At 39.0% G+C, this 17,990-nt stretch overlaps 1 protein-coding gene across 1 annotated transcript in view; it reads left to right on the forward strand.

Annotated features, from left to right (window-relative positions):
- Window positions 1–1,524: 1,524 nt before the first annotated feature.
- Window positions 1,525–17,990, forward strand: part of sema6bb (sema domain, transmembrane domain (TM), and cytoplasmic domain, (semaphorin) 6Bb) — a 122,512-nt gene continuing 106,046 nt past the window's right edge. The window contains exon 1 of the mRNA XM_039676967.2: window positions 1,525–2,290. The gene's annotated coding sequence lies outside the window, so the exon portion shown is untranslated. The remainder of the gene's footprint in view (window positions 2,291–17,990) is intronic.

Here is a 17,990-nt window from a genome sequence, read left to right on the forward strand (position 1 = left end):
AAAGTTTCTTTGGCCTAATTTGATACTTTTTTTAAAAAAAAGATCACAATAGGGAGAATCGTACTGGGTAATAATTGTGAATCATTGGGGCTTAGCCAACTCAATTACCCCAATTGCGACAGTGGCTAATCAAATTGACTTTGTGTGGAAGGGCCTGAATTATCACAATGCTGTCTAATTACTGTAAATTAACTTATATTATGATACATACACCACACACCTAGGTTTTTTTTGTCGATGTATAAAAATAATTAGTTTTTAAGTCACCATGAGGAAATGCTCAGTTGTTTTTATTATATGTCTGATAATATCAGTCTATTAGTCATTCATGTACCTGCCCAAGGCATCTTCAGCTTAACTAATGAAGTCACCAACTGCTGAATGCCGTCTCCTCTGTGGTCTGGAGTCCTCACAATAACTTATTGTGATCACAGATAGAGGAATGAGGAAAAGAAGAAGGAACATGAATAGAGGATTGTTATTACCCTCCCTGTCTTGAAAACCTCACCTGTTTGGAATTTCAAAACATTTTTTAATCTTTATTAAGATTTGTATGTAAATTTATATCTCAATGAACAGAAAATAATATAGTATGGAGTATATTAATTGACACAGATGTATTCACCTATATTTAGATATAGCATACTTGTTTCAAATTCAGTGACAATGCAGCTCATAGGAACTAAAAAGATGGCTCTATAGCAGCACTAAAAGAAACTATGAACGGCCATTCACACCAGGTATGATAACTGGCAAACCAGAATTCATTCGCCCCAATGGACAGCAAATTCACACTGTCTGAATCGTTTCCTATACAGTAGGCTATAATGCACTATGTGCCATTCAAATTGTAAATGTGTGAATAAGTGACCAATTTGCAGCTTTAGCGTCCATTTGGGGGCGGAACGCTGTAGATTCAAGGGAGCATTTGATTGGACAGAAAATCTTATGAGAAGCTGAAGTATAGTGTGATGTCATCAAAGTCATTGATCCATATTAGCAGAAGTCGAGACTGTAAGTTTTGAAAGCTTATTATCTTCTAAATACAATTTTTTTTATTGTTTTGGAGCACACAACTATAAGAAACGCCAAGAACTTCCATTTTGATTTCATGGGGACTTTAAATAGGCCTATAGCGTAAAATATAAAATAATCATAAAATACTTGATGTAAAATATAGCTACGCCTTAAAATCACGACAGTATGAGTGTGTAGGCTATATTCTCATTTATAATTTATTTATAATTTTATTAAGAAAATTCTATATTAAGAATTAAAACTTAGGCTATTTTAAACTGTCTTTGCAGTGAAAGGATTGCTTTATTTTAATGCCTATGCTCGCTCTTTCGATCTTCAAATTAAATTCACTTACTTTGCCACTTGCTCGTCAATATACTAATCCACTCAACCAAGTAGCTAGGCTATATCGCTGATGTATTTTCTGACCCCAAATGATTAACAACAAATTAATTCCGCTCCAGTCTGCAGCTCTATTCTGCGTCAGGTTTTGGCATTGACTTGCGTTTCAATAGCTGTGGGTGACAGACTTACAACAGCGCTGATATGGGCAAACGCGTGATCTTTCTCTCTCAGACTAAATACCGCGAGGTACATCCCGGGGATTGCAGGAAATATTACATTTCTCCCGAACAATAAGAGTTTCTTTTAGCGGAGTGCAAAGGCTGCTGGACTCAAATTGGAGGCAGCGGCGCGCGCACCAAACAAATGAACGTGCCTTTTTGTCCACGCGCTCAGGAGCGTACATTCTACTGGCGCAGCACTGAATAAGTATTGTAGCGGTAGGTGATTGATAAGGCAAGTGTTTCCAACCCAGACAGACACGTTTTCATAAGGCACAGCTGGTTGCGCTGGCGTGGACTCTTTTTTTTTTTTGCCATCATTTGTTAGACAGAAGTCAATTTATTTCTGCGTATTCCAAGCGACTTCTTGGATTCTGGAAGGCTGTCCGAAGGGGAGTACAGCAGCGGCTGCAGGACCAAGCCGGGAATGCCATTTGTTCACGAGCAGCATAGACGAGCTTTGTCGCGCGGTGTTTTTTACCCGGGGACAGGTGTCGTTGTGTACGTTGGGGGTTATTTGTTGGGGGTTTGGACACAGTTGTCTTAAGGATGTCAGATCAGGGATCAGATCTGCACAGAGACAGGTGCGATAGAGAGGAGTAGATTTCACGCGGACCCCTCCTCTCATCTTCTCCTCTCAGTCATTCTGGATTATAGTTCCGAGGAGGCGAGTCATTCACAGAGAACCGGGCTCACCGTTGCTGTTATCGGTAAGTATGCTGGTTTACCAAATGATACGCTTCTGTTCTGGATTGTAGGACTAGTTGTTACGGGTCCCTCTCTCTATCTCAGTGTGACGATGGGTTTAGTTCTGCACGCGCCCCTGAATTGTGCTGTTTCTACTCAAGTATAGGCTACAAGTCATATAATTTTGTTCATTGTGGATGCGTTGTAATTGTTGTCAAATGAGGGATTACGCTTTTGTAAATAAAAAAAAAACTTTTTATTTTATTTAGACATGATTTAGAGAGTTGTTGGTCAGGACTTAATTTTGCCTATGACATTCTGGTTGTGTTGTTGAAGGCTAGCTGTACGGATGGTGGAACAACATAATTAAATAATTAACACTGTCAAATTCTGGATGATATTTACGTATTCATTGACAGCAATTTCACTTTTCTTGCAGCCCTTTCATCATTATTACATTTAGTTTTAAGTTATGGCATTGTTTTAATCAAATGCAGCTCTTACAACATTGCCTTCATTTTATTTAGGCTATCTCGTATGCCTCTATTTATTATTATTTTATTACTAGATTTTTGCTCTCGTGTCTCCTGCGTTTGTTGACTCTTTTACAATTTAGTGCCTGATACGTCTTTACACCTTTACCAACTTGACAGCAATTAATCTCAAATTCACTTAAATCACCAAAACAAATGAACTCATTCTGCCATAACCACATTTACACCCATCAAAACACTTTGAGCAAGAATTTAAGAAACCAGAAGTCCTTGCAAGAATGACAGCTCTTTAATTGTGTTATAGCGTATGTGCCACAATACCAGAGAACATTTGAAAATGTTATGCTTCAGCATGCCTTACATTTGTTGGCATATGGTTATTCCACCATGAAATGTAGCTCTGATACTGTAAAACAATAAGATGTGTCTTCACATATCCGTGCAACACATCATCTTTAAACAAACAGATTCATGCCAATAGAACATAACAATGCTAATCAACATTCTTCTCTTGATACACATAGAAAAATGTCTTGGCATGCCTGATCCATCTCAGTCAGACATGTTTACATATTTCAAAGATGGGCTCTTTTGAATTGATTATAATAAAACTGCCTAAAGTTGTTGTCCACTACTACATTAATTGTGGTAGTTGTTTTTCTTATCTTTTTTTTTAAGATATTACAAGTTCCTATACAAATACATTGCGGATTGCTGTACATTGCTGATTTGAACATACATTGTTTAACAGTTGTGAGACTGATACATAAAGTTTTCCAAATAGTTGTCTGTGAGTGAGAAAAGATTTTGTGAGTTTTCAAAGATGTTGACCAGTAGTTCATCTATATGCACTTGTATGACTGTCTGAAGACTTTTGAAAGGTGAACTATAGGCATTGAGAAATGCACTTTTGACAAAAACCAATTGAGTAAATAAAACCGTGAACAGTAGCTTTTAAATGGAAAGCACGTAAATCTAAGTGTCATTGTTCCTTTCGCATTCAGCCTGTTTCTTGTGAACTGAAATTTAGTCCAATTACAACCAGAAGGTTTTTATGGGCAAATTTCATAGCAAAACCAATTTAAGTTCCACAAAGACCTTTTTATATGAAACCTACATGTTCCGGTGCGTTTATAACCCAGACCCTACAGTGATCTGAAGAACACATTAAGAGCTCAATTAGTCCCCCAGATATAGCTCATACATCTCAATACATTTCTTGATGGATACTTTAAATATATAAAGAACCATTGAAGAATTTTTGAGTAGAGAGGGTATGTGTATAGTTGGTGGGTGTTTACCGAGCCGTATCACCCAGGTGTTTGAACGCACACCCATTCAGCAGCTGTTCATATTCCACCACACAAAGTGGGTTGCATTGTTCCAGAATAGTATTTTTCATTCTGCTTTCTGAACGTGAGGGTGAACTTTCATGAATGACTGGCTCTTCAGCACAGTCCCTCTGCAGCCTTGGTGTGAGACACTTTTTTTTTTTTGGTCGTAGTGCCCCTGTTTCAAATTCAAATAGCCATTGCTCTCTTTTGTTATCCTTCAAGGTTTGTGGACTGAAAAAAGAGAAAGAAGAGAGTGAAGTCCCTAAGGTTGAGAGCATTTTAAAAGAACCCAGGAGAGAGAGCAGATGTGAAAGAGGGTGAAAAGAGGATTTGCCTGTGGAGACGATGTCCTTTAGTGAAAGAAAAGTAAGATGTGGATAGGATTGCAGCCTACTTTCTTCAACAACTCAAGCTTACTGAACAAGAATTGTTCTTTGACGCAAAATCACAATTTGCTCACTGTCTACATGATTAAAGGTCTCAAGCTCAAAAGCAGTAATTTGGACTGTTCATTTTTTTAAATTGTGAATTGGGTTATATCATCCATCTTCTTTGTTTGGTTTCAGTCCAGCTTTAAGCATTCACAGTTTTTCATTTCGACAGTCCCTAAGGCCCGTGATTCATGACTGAAGGTGGCATTTGTATGAGCGTTCCACTGACCTCTTCGAATGCACATACAAAACCACTCATTACGCACTAAATTATCATAAGCACCACAGCTCACATTTTGTAAAGTGCACAGGAAGTGTACGACTCAGAATAGATTGGTTTCAGTGTTAGCTTTTTTTAACTCCATTTGTTGCGCTGCACTGTTTGTTTTCATGAGCAACAAATTAAGCTGTCACTTACTTTGTATTTGGGACAATGATGTACATAAGAAATCTTTTAAAAATACTTTGAACAAATGCCATATAATATACTCTTGTATTCATTGCTTTCAAAACAAGAAAAGTATCAATTTAATGATGCTTAAAATATCATGTGGTGTAATCCTCACATACTTCTATTTGAATGTTTTCCTTACAGTACATTAGTGTCCATGACAAAACAACGTTAAATATTATTTTCAATAAATAATCAGATATTTTAAGAGACCTCTTTACCTTGCCAGATATTTAATGAATATTTTATGTTAAATGTATTCTTTTTTCTTTCTGCAAATTGGGACCACATGACTCTTTTTCTTTTCTTTTTTGTTTAGGAAGTAATTATTGAATACTTTTAATATTCTATTGCTTCATTATGATTTCACGCAGACCTTTTTTGCTTTACCCCCCCCCCCCCCCCAAAAATTGTATCATAAATTCATCAAAATGAGTTGTTTTCATTCAGAAATTGAAAACATTTTCATCATAGAAGAGGTGTATTCAAGTCGCGGTGTGTGAATAGCATTTCTAATGTATTTTTGAATGTATTTATAAGGACAAAAAGTTAGTCTCATTGAGAACAGAAACATTACTGGGCCATTCTCAACAATGTCAATTCTGCTGCCGCCATTGTTTTTTTGTACATCTTTAATGCACTTTGCATCTTAACAGACTGTTCAGCAGAGCTGTTCTAATCCCTAACAAACACAGAGCTGTTTTATTACCAGCCTTCCTTAAGGTGGAGACGTGCAACTTTCCCAACATGCACCGAGCCTGAGCAAACCTCCTGCTGATTTAACTGGGATGTAATTCGGAGGATATTCTGAAATGTGGAGGAGGGAAATGTAGAGTGTTCCAAGTTTTCTTGAATAGGTGCCCTGTTCAAGTCCGCCCTTTTCCCCCAACAGCCGCACTTCACCCCTCAGTGCAAGTGTTGAGGCCAGTGTGCCGAGGGAACAGGTGCTGTGGGCACAGGGGGCACACGCGCGGACACACACACATGCACGCTTACAGTTGCCCTTGGGGTTTTGCATCACCTGCGGCTGCTTAACACCAATATCCCCGTCCCCCTCCCCCATTTTTGAGGGGATCCATGACCGGAGGGGCGCCATTCACTGGCACTCCCCAATACAGGGCCCCCTAACTCCCTGTCATTTCTGTACATTTTATTGGGCTTTTACTGTCATCCGGTTTCCTTCCCTTTTCTTTTTTTTTCTTTTGTCAGCCTTCGATTTCTCCATATCTCAAACCGTCCCTCCCTTTTTGGCACAGCGCTCGCTCTGTCTTTCTCTCCCTACGTCTCTCCGTCTCTCCCTCACTCTTGTCTTGATGTCAGACCCTTCCAGACAGAGTGCTTTCTCTCAGTGTGCTGTCAGGCTAAAGGACACTGCCCACTGGGACTCTGAAAGGAACAAATTGACCGGAACAATGTTCTCACTTAGCATGTTGAGCTTGCTGAAAGAGAAGGTGAGAAGCACGCTGAGGCCCGCAAGTTGAGATGCCCACCCGGTCTTTAACCGGCCCGGTCCCGCAATTCCCTGTTTCCCCATCATGCATTTATGTCTGTTGAAGGTTAGTATAGGAGTTGTAGTGAGGGAGCAGTAAACGCATTAACCAGTGACCTTAAAAACCTCATTTCCCATGATCCTCCTGCCCCTGGAGGGTTAACCCCTCTCCTGACCTGCCATAAGGTGGTGCTGGAGGTCACGGCTCCACCCATTAAAATGTAATAGAGCTTCTCTTCCAAGCTCTCAGCGAAGACCCTTTCTCCTTGTAGTTTAATCCCACATCCATCTATCTTTCATCTTTTTCTTTTCGACTGATCTGCCACATATTTCATGTCAAGCAGAATAAGTGAATTCAGAATTTACCCCCTGGAAAAGTTCATTATTAAGGGAGTGCGGGGCGGGCATCGTTCCTCGGTCCACTGGTACTTGAGAGGGTGTTTTTCTATTCCCCTTTAATTTCTTTTCATTTTCTATTGTTTCTTTTCTTTCCTGCTCTCCGTTCTTTTCATTTTCTCCTCTCTTTATCCTTTGCTTTTTGATTTTTGATCCATTTTTAACACCCTTCCATCACTTTTCCCTTTATTTTTCTCCCTGTTTCTTTTCCTTTTTCTGGCTTTTTTCAATTTATTCTACTTCTAATTCAATTTCCTTTTGCCCTTTACGTTTCTTTTGCTTTTATACCCTTCCTTTTACCTCATTTCCTTTCCTTTTCTCCTTTCCTTTTATAGCTTTCTTTTACTTCATTTTCCTTTTACTTCTATCTCATTTCCTTTCCCTTTCCTTTTATTTTTTCTATTTTTCCTTACACCTTTTCTTTTTCTTTCTGTCCGCAACTTGACATCATGACTTTTTTGGCGTAAACATACACGCCACTGTCAAGTCAAGTGGCGTGTTATCTATACGCATTTTGTATCCGCGTGTATGTCTACGCCATTAATGTCCGAGTGTTTCCGCGTGATTCCATGTTAAATGTCCGAGCGAAACGAAGCAAAATGTGGATCTACATCTCTGGGGAGCGATATTTTTTTTCCTAGGATGGTAGGGGAACACTCATAAATGCTATTAACCCCAGTGACGGGTAGGTTTAGGGACGGGGTTGAGGTAAGTCCAACGCATTCTCATCCTTTAACGTCATATAGAACGCTATATGCAAAAACGGCGCTATACTACGCACATGGCACCCGTTATCGTTAATATAACACGCGCTGTGAGGGCTAAGTTTAGGTGTGGGGTAGGGTCTGCGTGTCATATTCACGCTAAAGGATTTATGACGTCTTGGGTTCGCGTGTTATATTAACGATAAAGGGTGTCATGTGCGTATTATAGCGCCGTTTTTGCATATAGCGTTAAAGGATGAGAACGGGCTGGTAAGTCATATATTTATATGTACAGTAATGTAACGTTAAGTCAACGGCGTTCATAAACCTGCTTAAAATCGATTATGCGTGTTGATAGCACGCCAAAAATGGAAATACGAAATGGCGTGTCATACAGTCTGCTGTCCGATCCTTTTTACTTTTTCATTATCAATTCAATTCAATTTCCTACTTTTATTTGTAATTTTGTTTCTTTTGCTTTCTTTTTTCCTTCCCCACCTTTTTGTTCCACCCTTCCCTTTCATCCAAGCTGATAAAGTCTTTACAGTCGTTGCATAAGCTACATAAATACCACCTCAATGCGTAAACAGCAGGCAGGGTATCAGAGAAAGGAAGAGTTTTGTGCGAGGAGGGCTGTGTATGGCTCTTTCAGAACACAGAGAGGGTTGTGAAAGAAGATGCTGAATGCGATTCCAGACCTTCGGCTGAGAGAACGAGGTGATGAGAAAAGATGGTGGGCGAGATTGTTAGCCTGCATGGGCGTGAATAAATAGAACGTGTGTGTGTGTGAGAGAGAGAGACAGCGGATGTGTGAGTAAGAAACAGAGAAATAGAAAAAACTAGATTGAATGTGTGTGAATGTTTCACGGCGCCTTTGCTCGTTCTCTGAGGCCCAGTCACATCTTTCTCACGCAGTGGCAGCAGGAAGATTTGTTAATGATGGAGATTCTAACAATGAGGACCTGGGAAAAACTATGTCACAGTAGAAAGACAGGATGCTACTCTCACATCGCATAGGACCCGTTCACAACTGATATTAACAGCCGTCTCAGGTGATCCGATCACAAGTGGTCAAATGAGACATCACTGTTTACACATTTTATTTGCATCTCAAATGTGTCTCCTTTAAACCGCTTGTGATCGGATTTCAGGGGATCGGATTGTCACATCTATTGCTGTATGCTGATAAAAACTATATTGCTTTTCGAATGCAAAAATATATTAGTCTGAATTCCAGATTGCTGCATGTCGATGTGAAGCAAAGTTCTCCGAGTCAATATGATCAGGGACTCCGTAACGGGTTGGGAGATTTGAAAATAATATATTATTAATTATTTTGATTTAATGGTATATTTTTATGATATAATTATTTAGCTTTTCATCAACTCAAACCCCCCTGCAGTTTTCCAACAAACGTTTTTGTCCAAAGACTGTCAAATTGACATGTGAATTGAAGGTTTGTTTGACAAAACCTTCAGTATTGTCTGAAGGTTTCTCCGAATGATTATACCAGGTGTCGCATTAAACAGTTTTACACACTACATCTTTTTTTTTCTCTCTTCATATCACCTCAGGCTGCATCTGTCTATCACTTTTGCTCTCACACACACACCCCAACACAAAAATTCTCACATTGTTGCTTGCTGTATTTGGCTGGTGCTTCTCTGCAGCTGGTGTGAGAACACAGTCTCTCAGGTAGACAGGAAGCATGTGTGTTGTTTATGAGGAGGATGAAGCCATCGATGACTCACTGAGCCTATGAGGACACATTCCTGCTTTTTGGTGGTTAAAAACACCTGAGGATGTTCGTTTTACAGCCTTTCTTTGTCCCCAAAGAGGTGCTTTTTACCTAGAACACAATTCTGTCTTTCCTCTCTGCTGGAAAGGGTTGTTTGCACAGTGTTAAATGTTTAACCATCTCTTTGTTTATGGACTTTCCTTTTCCTCTAATTCTCTCGTTTCTGTCTCTGTCCTGGCGGCTCGTTCTCAGCCTGAGGGTAATTAACATTAACAGCGAACTGCATTCTGTGACCCGCAGGATGCAATCATGCATAAGCGAGGGAGAGAGACTGAACAAAGTAGCCCTGAAATGAATGTGGGGCTCAAGATGGGAAAGAGGGAGAGGGCAAAGGACAGAGGGCAGAAGGAGAGATGCCAGGCAGTGAGGTAATCCTGAGAGCGGATGAGAAAAATGAGCAAGAGATGGGCTCCGGAGAGTGAATGTGGGTGTTTAACGGATGGGCAGGATGCTGGCGGCTTGAAAACATTTAAATCAAGAACTCGGAGGAACCAATTAATGTATAGAAAACCTCTTGAGTTCCTGCACAAATCAGCTCACGGAGCCAAACAGAACTCTGGTGACTACTTCTCTCTCCCTCTCATGGGTAAATCTCAAGAAAACCTGTCTCAGTAATATTTTACCCCAAAATAAAAAGTAAGAAAACAAAAATTTGGCATATTTTGTATGCCACCACACTTTGATGGTAAATTGTTAGTATTGTAACGCTGTAGTTGAAATACTGTATGTACTGTACCCTTCAAATAATATATAATTTATTTCACATTACAATAAGGACTTTTATTTGATTGATTTATTTTTGTATTATGGTACCTGTAATGCAATGTCTTTTGTAGATGAATCCCTTTCTCTCTGACTGTCTCAACAGCATTCTTGGCACTACTGTACAGTAGAATGTAGAGATATTCATGACTGTACTACATGCATAATAATATTAGCAAATCATAGATTCATAGTGATTGGAGCTTATGCATGAAAGAGATCTCTTAATATTGAACCAGAGATGAAAAGATATCACTCTTGTGCTGAGACTGTTTTGAAAAAGAGAGAGTGTGAGTGTGAGTGTGTGTGGTGGAGGCCATCTGGAGGCAACAGGTCTAGTGTCAGCGGGCAGTTGCTGTAACACAGTCTGGTGCTCCCTTGGGATGATGTCAGACACACTCACACTCACACACACACACCATACGAATCAATCTGGCGTTCAGCTGAAACGCCCAGACAAAAAGCCAAAAATCTTTGATGTTGAGCATCCTCGCTTATTAAGAGCACTTTTCTGTGTGGGGAAAAACACAGCAATTTTGGGCTTGCGCACATAAACAGAAGAGATGGGAAATGGAAAGAGAGAGCTCTTATCCGTTTGATTAGGGATTACAATTCTTGGTTTCACATGACAATTTGCTAATGTATTTCAAATCAATTGCAGCACATTCACAGTGATGGATTTTGCTCTAGTGAAGAGGAATTATGCTAATCAGATGCTGTGGCAGTCTGTATGTGTGCACGTGCTTGTGTGTGTGGTGGCATATTTGTATTTTTATGTAAATGTTTTTAACCCCGGTGTGCTCATGAGGACCTGAATGGATTTGTGTTGCAATCGTTTAGTGAGACGGGAGCCTGACTGCTCACCCTGCTGTCAGGCTTCTGCGTTTCCTCTCCTTACAAATCCTCCATGTGATTATTCATACCCCCTTTCAATCAAGCCTTTTAATAACTTGTTTTTGTGGTCACCAAGCATCGGAGGCTGCTGGCATTTCTGTCAAACCGAATAGAAAAAGAGAGAGTGACAGAGTTTCCGAGTTGAGCTGTGAAGCTTGGCTCAGCCGTTAGCATAGCTTACTCCTGCCACAGCATTCTAAATCCTGGAAATGTTTATATTGTTTTGTCCTTTTTCCTTTACACAGAGCATGAGGTCACACCGCAAAAACTTTTTCTTCATGTTTTTTTTTTTGTTATCCAGTAAAAATTCTAACATTCTTAAAGAGATAGTTTACCCAAAACATATGTTTGTCATTTTTTTGGTCGTTGCAAACCTGCATAATTAACGTTATATAAATAACTTAAAGGAGTAGTTCACTTTTTAAAAAAAAAACTTTTGCTGATAATTAGCTCACCACCATGTCATCCAAGATGTCCACGTCATTCTTTCTTCAGTCGGAAAGAAATTAAGGTTTTTGATGAAAAGATTCCAGGATTTTTCTCCATATAATGGACTTCAATGGGAACCAAATGGTTCAAGGTCCAAAAGACCGTTTCAGTGCCAACTGCAAACTGTTCAGAGGGCTTTAAATGATTTCAGATAATGAATAAAGGTCTTATCAAGCGAAATGATCGCTCATTTAAAACAAAAAAACGAAAACAAAGTTTAAGTTTTATAAGCTCAAATGGTCGCCTTGCTCTGTTCTGTGATGCACGTTCGTGACTCTCCTGTTCGAACTCGTTTATCAAAATGAACTAATCTTTTTTTCGTGTCATTTGGTTCATTCAACGAACGAAATGTACGAGTTGACTCTGGAAAAGATTTGTTCATTTTGATGAACGAGTTCAAACAGGAGAGTCACGAACGTGCATCACAGAACAGAGCAAGGCGACCATTGAGCTTATAAAACTTAAACTTTGTTGTTTTTTGTAAATGAGTGATCGTTTCTTCGCTTGATAAGACCCTTATTCACAAAAGATATGTTGTCGAATGTTGGTAACCAAACAGTTTTGTTACCATTGACTTCCAAAGGACGGACAAAGACGCTGCTGATTTTCCAATGATGTAAGAAGATGCGTTTTTCTGAAAGCAAGTCTTAATTTGGCTTGCAGTTTTCTGCAGTGCCTAATAAATAAATATATGAAGAGTTCAGATGCAAAAGCCTCTAAATGCCACTTGAAATTTTCTTCTTTAATGATGAATTTTTTCAAACTTGTATATTTAAGTTCAGTAATTTCACTTAAATAACAATTAATAGGTAATTATCATTGCCATTTAAGTGAAATTACTGAACTTAAATATACAAGTTTGATAAAAATCATCATTAAAGAAGAAAATTTCAAATGGCATTTAGAGGCTTTTGCATCTGAACTCTTCATATACAAAACATAAAACTTGAACTCAATGATTTGGATTTTACTGGATTATCATCAAGTAACTTATTTAATTATATTTAATCTCTGAATCAGTTATTATTTGAGAATCCAACTTGTTCTTTTGAGGCGGTTTAAAACAACTCTTCAGCTTTTTCAGTTTACAAATCAAACTGAGTTCAACTCATTGGAGTGGAATTATAGTTTCAAGTTATATGGATTCCTTTTATGGTGTTGATTGTCATGTTTATAGCCTGACACAATAAATACAACATCACACAGGTTTGGGATGACAGGAGGGTGAGTAAATGGTGACAGAATTGTCATTTTTGGCTGAGCTTTCCCTTTACAAAGCCCTTTGTTTGTGTGATATATAAATACTTGTTGCTCATATTTCAGTCTGTTATCTTAAAGAGCAGAATTAGTCCCTCCGCCCCCTTCTCAGCACACACAGACCTTTGGCATAAGAGAGCCTTGTATCCCGGGCAAGCAGCCTGGCAATCATGTGACACACTCTTCCTCTTTGTGCCGCAGGGACAATCCACACACACACACACACACACACACACACACACACACACACTCACAGAATGCTTGTTTATGCTTTGCTCGGAGCCTAACCTTTAAACAATTATCTACTTGCTCAGTATAAATAGCATAGCATGTCACTCCTGTTTTATTTCAGCCTACCCAGCACCGCCGCCGCCGCTGTCGTCAAGGAAACTTGATACCGTCAGTGTAAACTGTAGAAGTGATCAGGCAGAGACCATCGTCCCTGAGAACTCTCCGCTCTGTCCTCCTGCCCCCTGTCTGTCATGACCTCGGGATCTGCAGGTTGCATGAAGCACAACACTGCTTGGCATCGGCCCGCCACTTTAATGATGGTCAAAATGCATGCGTCTCCTCTCTGCGCCGAGGGAGCCGCAACGGCTGGTGTGGAAATTCTGAGCAAATTGGCTGGGATGTTTAAACCTCTCCAGATCACGCTAGAAATATGTTGTGGTAAACAATCTCAAGTATTTTTTTTAATGCTTGGTTTATTGATGAATCTCGGTATGAGGGAGTTTAATTGCATAGCTGCAGGCTCGACTGCACAATCTCTCACGACATGGGAGAGCGCTGGCTCTGCCAAATGTTAAAGATGGCACTTGGGTTTTTAAGGCCATTGCTTTTCTTTCTCTCACTTAGGCGATTTCACCTGCCTTGTTTCTAATGACTGTCGTCAGTGCCGTAAGTGGTGACAACAGAGTTCCTATTAAGGAGCGCAGCAGAAGAGCTGCCTGGTGTTCAAGCTAGTTGTGGACGAACAGCTTGGGGCTCCTTGGGTCAGATTTCTCCTTTCTTTTATGAGATAAGACTTTCCGGCCTGCTGGGTCAGTTGTTAGTTTTCACAACCGCACTCGTTCTTTCTCTCATGTCCCCTCTTAGAGTTTCACACGGGTCCACGGAAGGTAAACAGTCTCTATGCTGCGATGTTTAGCTCTATAAACAGACTGTAAGATAAACCTAACAAATGCTTGAAAGGCAGATTTGTCAGCGAACTTCAAACATGCGACACACAGGCATAATAAACCCGCGCTACTGAACTCAAAAAGCATACATACAATAGATGAAAGAGTAATTACCATGTGGTGCCAATGAAAAACATTGGAATTCCCAACTGTGAAAATTAATTGAGCCTAAAATTGCTATGAAAGTGAGAGAATGGCTGAGTGGCTTGAGAGAGTGCTGGTATAGTATCCATTTTATTTTATTTTATTCCAATTCACAAGCTTTCAGTTGGATTCAATCCATAGAAGTTTCATGATTCTTCATGTGATTCTGCATGTTTTCAGAATATTTTGATGAATTGAAAGTTTAAAAGAACTCCATTTATTTGAAACCTTTTGAACACTGAATAAATGTCTTGACTTTATGGCGTTTGGGCATACAATCTGCAAGGTTACAAAGCTCAAAGTCCCCTCCAAAGGGAGAAATTTTATTTAACAGAATCCACTTTCCAAGAACTACAATAAATGTCTCGTTTGGACTATAATGCGATTTCTTTGGGCTTTAGTTTTATGAATTCATAATGTTCCTCAATTAAATAATACCCGCCCACGGAATACGCAGAGAAGTGGACAAGGCCTGGCTGAGCTGCTGCTATCATTTCTTTGACCTTTTTATGGCGAACTTAGTATGGATCAAATTTATTTTAATTACTGCTCATTACAAGCCCGATGTTTATCTCTGTGCTACTCATTTTACGATAAACAGCTTTCAGATCCATGTAGGCTACACACAAATGCTTCTCCTGAAATGGGGCAGTTTCCACTTTGTCAGGACAATCTGTTATTTGTGGATGAGGACTTGTTAGAACAGTACGTCTTATTATTTGTAGTTGCGTTTTCTATTAACAGTTCCATTTATAAGTTTTATGTTGTTGCTCGCTTGCTAGCCAACATTAGTGTTGATTTAGAGTTGTTTAGTATAGTTTTTGTAAGCTTTCGCTTCTGTAAGGTTGTTCACTGCCCATTAGGAAAATGAATCATGTTTTTGTTATCGATTACTGTTTGTCTAACCACAGTTTTCCGACAAATATCATGATTAAATGGTTGATAACATTGTACCTATAATGTACAAGAATAACTGTCTGTATGAAATCCGTTCTGGATGCTCTTCTTGTTTGTTAACATTGTCAGGGTCTGAATCGGTTTTGAAATTAACACCATCCTTTATATTTACGCTAGAGCTGAACTCGCGGTTAGAGGGGCGGGGCATTTCCCAAACACACGCTAAGTACTGCCAATCACAACACACTGGGCCAGCTTAACCGATCACAGCACATTTCCTATTTCGAAAGGATGGGCTTCATTGAAACCTGGACTAAACAATGTGTTAGGGATCAGACTGGGTAGAGAGGAGCTAATGTAAAAAATAATGGCTGTTTTAAACATTCAAGCATGAAAGCATATTCTAGTACAATCTAAAAACAAAATCAAGACTTGATAAAAGGGCAAATTGTTGTTTTTTTTTACTCAGTTAGTGAAGGACTCAGCAAACCGATTCAAATGATAACTTCTGTCTTCTAGAATGACACTACTAGTGCGTCATATAGGTAACGCTTTTGAAATTGCATCTAAATTCAACGTACATGGCACCCTTTCACGTCAATATAACACACTTTGGTTATGGGTAGGTTTAGGTCTGGGGTAGTGTTAGAGTTAGACCTCTAGGAGGCGCCTTCTGGCCCATATATATCTGCATTTCACATTGACGCTAAAGGGTGCCATGTGTGTCGGATGTAGACGCAATTTCAAAAGGGTCACCTATATGATGCCTTGGGATGAGACCTGGCTGCATATAACGTATATGTACTATATACATATACGAAAAAAAACCTGAAAGTCACTGTTTTGCTTTCACCTCCACTTCACATTACTGCTTATCTTGGAGCTGGGGTTTATTGAGAAAGAGCAAGAGATGAGAGAAGGGGAAAGTGTATGTTTGACTCTCTTTGGAGATGAGTGTTCTGCATCAGCAGCAGCTGCGGATGTTGTGGCACTGCCCCATTTGCCTGTCAGATTGAAACCGGCAGCCTCTGAAAAAGGGAACGGCTGAGCACGGCCTCAGCATCTCTGCAGGCATCTGCTGCTAAGCATTCATTAATATAATAACTCGGCTCTGTATTTCTCTTCAGCCTCTCTCTCTTTCTTACCCTTCTGTGAGAGTTCACCGCTGGTGGAGCCGTGTGAAGCTGATGAGAGTTCAGACCCAAACCTGGAGGAGTTTCACTCAGTGTGTCACTTGTCTTTTATGTTTATACCCAAAGTCAACATCTGAGCCTTTTTTGTTCTTTCATTCTTGATCTCTTCCTCTCTTCTGTGCTACTTGTTTCATGTTGCAGAGATAATGTGACAGTTTTTTTGTGTGCTGTTTTTGCATTAAATGAGCTTCTGTCTTTCTCTTGCTTTTCCTATTTTGCTTTCTCCCTTTGTACCACAAGAACAAAGTGCCACTTACAAAGCTCAAACTCCTACGACCCTGAAGCTGTGTGGATGTGCACAAACCGCGCTGGTCTCTGGAGTCACTGTGAGCCACATTTGCAGGCCGTTCTCACACTTTAAAAGGTTAATTAGAGGATATGTGTTAATGATTCGTGGTTTTGATTTGACATGCCCCTCTGCGTTTGTGCCCAGTAGGGCAGCATGATTATGACAAATTATAATTGTGGATTATTTCTGTTGATGATATAATCATGGTTCTTAATTTCGATTAATAGAATGTGCTTTAAAAGAAGTCCAACATAGTTAGTTAGCAGTGGTGGAATGTAACGAAGTACAAATACTTTGTTACTTTACTTAAGTACATTTTTCACGTATCTTTACTTTACTTAAGTACAATAAATAGTGCATACTTTTTACTTTTACTTCGTTACATTTTGCAGCAATTATTCTACTTTCTACTCCACTACATTTCTACAACTTCTGTTACATTTTCGTTACATTTTCTGATCAGTTTTTCCCCTGCCAAAACGTAATCTGACCGTCCGTTCGTTGCACGTTTGTCTCACCAGTGACGTTTGGTTGCCATAGATACAGTATATCAACCCGGTCACACTAAATGCGTCTCACACGCAGTGTGTTTATCATGCAACTCATACGCGAAAATTTGTTTTTACGTGCATAGGAAACACACCGTGTGTAATATATGTTTGGTTTGGTTAGGATTATGGCAAGCCAAGAGGTTCAGAATTACACCATAAATTAATCTCGTTTACTGCCAAACATAGTTATTAACATATAGTAAGGATAAGCATGATGTGTATATTGCCTAATTGCAAGCTTGTTTCAGAAATGGTGACATTTTTTTCCATCATTATTGAACATCATTATAGGAGTAGGCTATTAGGTTGAATGAGTTAGAATTAAATGTTTAATTAATCATTAGAAAATAGACATTAAGATAATACATTGTTATGCAAGTACTTTTACTTTTAATACTTAAAGTACATTTAAAATAAAGTACTTTTTACTTTTTACTTAAGTATGGTTGTCATTGTGTTACTTCTACTTTTACTAAAGTAAATATTTATCTGGGTATTTGTACTTTTACTTAAGTACTGAGATTCAGTACTTCCTGAATCTGATTAATCGCATGATATTTAGTAATTTATTAGATATTATCAGCATGAGTTTTAGTTCCCAAAAAAGTTCTAATCAGCTTTGTTCATGTATATTATAATATATTATATTCCATTACAGTGCACAAAACAATCGTATCAAAATGGCAGCAGCTGCGTTTTACAAGAGAGTGAGTCCGCGATACCAGATGACATATTAAATAATTCTACACAAAATTGATTTCACTGAGTTTTAATGTTTTAGTTGCTCACCAAACAAAAAACTTCCACACGGGAAGTAAATTAAATGTAATTGTTTGTAAAGTATTTGGAAGTTTTTCACTTCCAAGAAGTGGTACTTTTAAGTTGATTTAACAGCATTTTACTGTAAAATTACATGAAATGTCCATTCACCATAAGAGAACTTATTATATACTGTATAAACAATTGTTAAAC

The sequence above is a fragment of the Pimephales promelas genome, chromosome 14 (genome assembly GCF_988280905.1).
Source record: "Pimephales promelas chromosome 14, fPimPro1.hap1.1, whole genome shotgun sequence".
NCBI classification, from domain to species: Eukaryota; Metazoa; Chordata; class Actinopteri; order Cypriniformes; family Leuciscidae; genus Pimephales; species Pimephales promelas.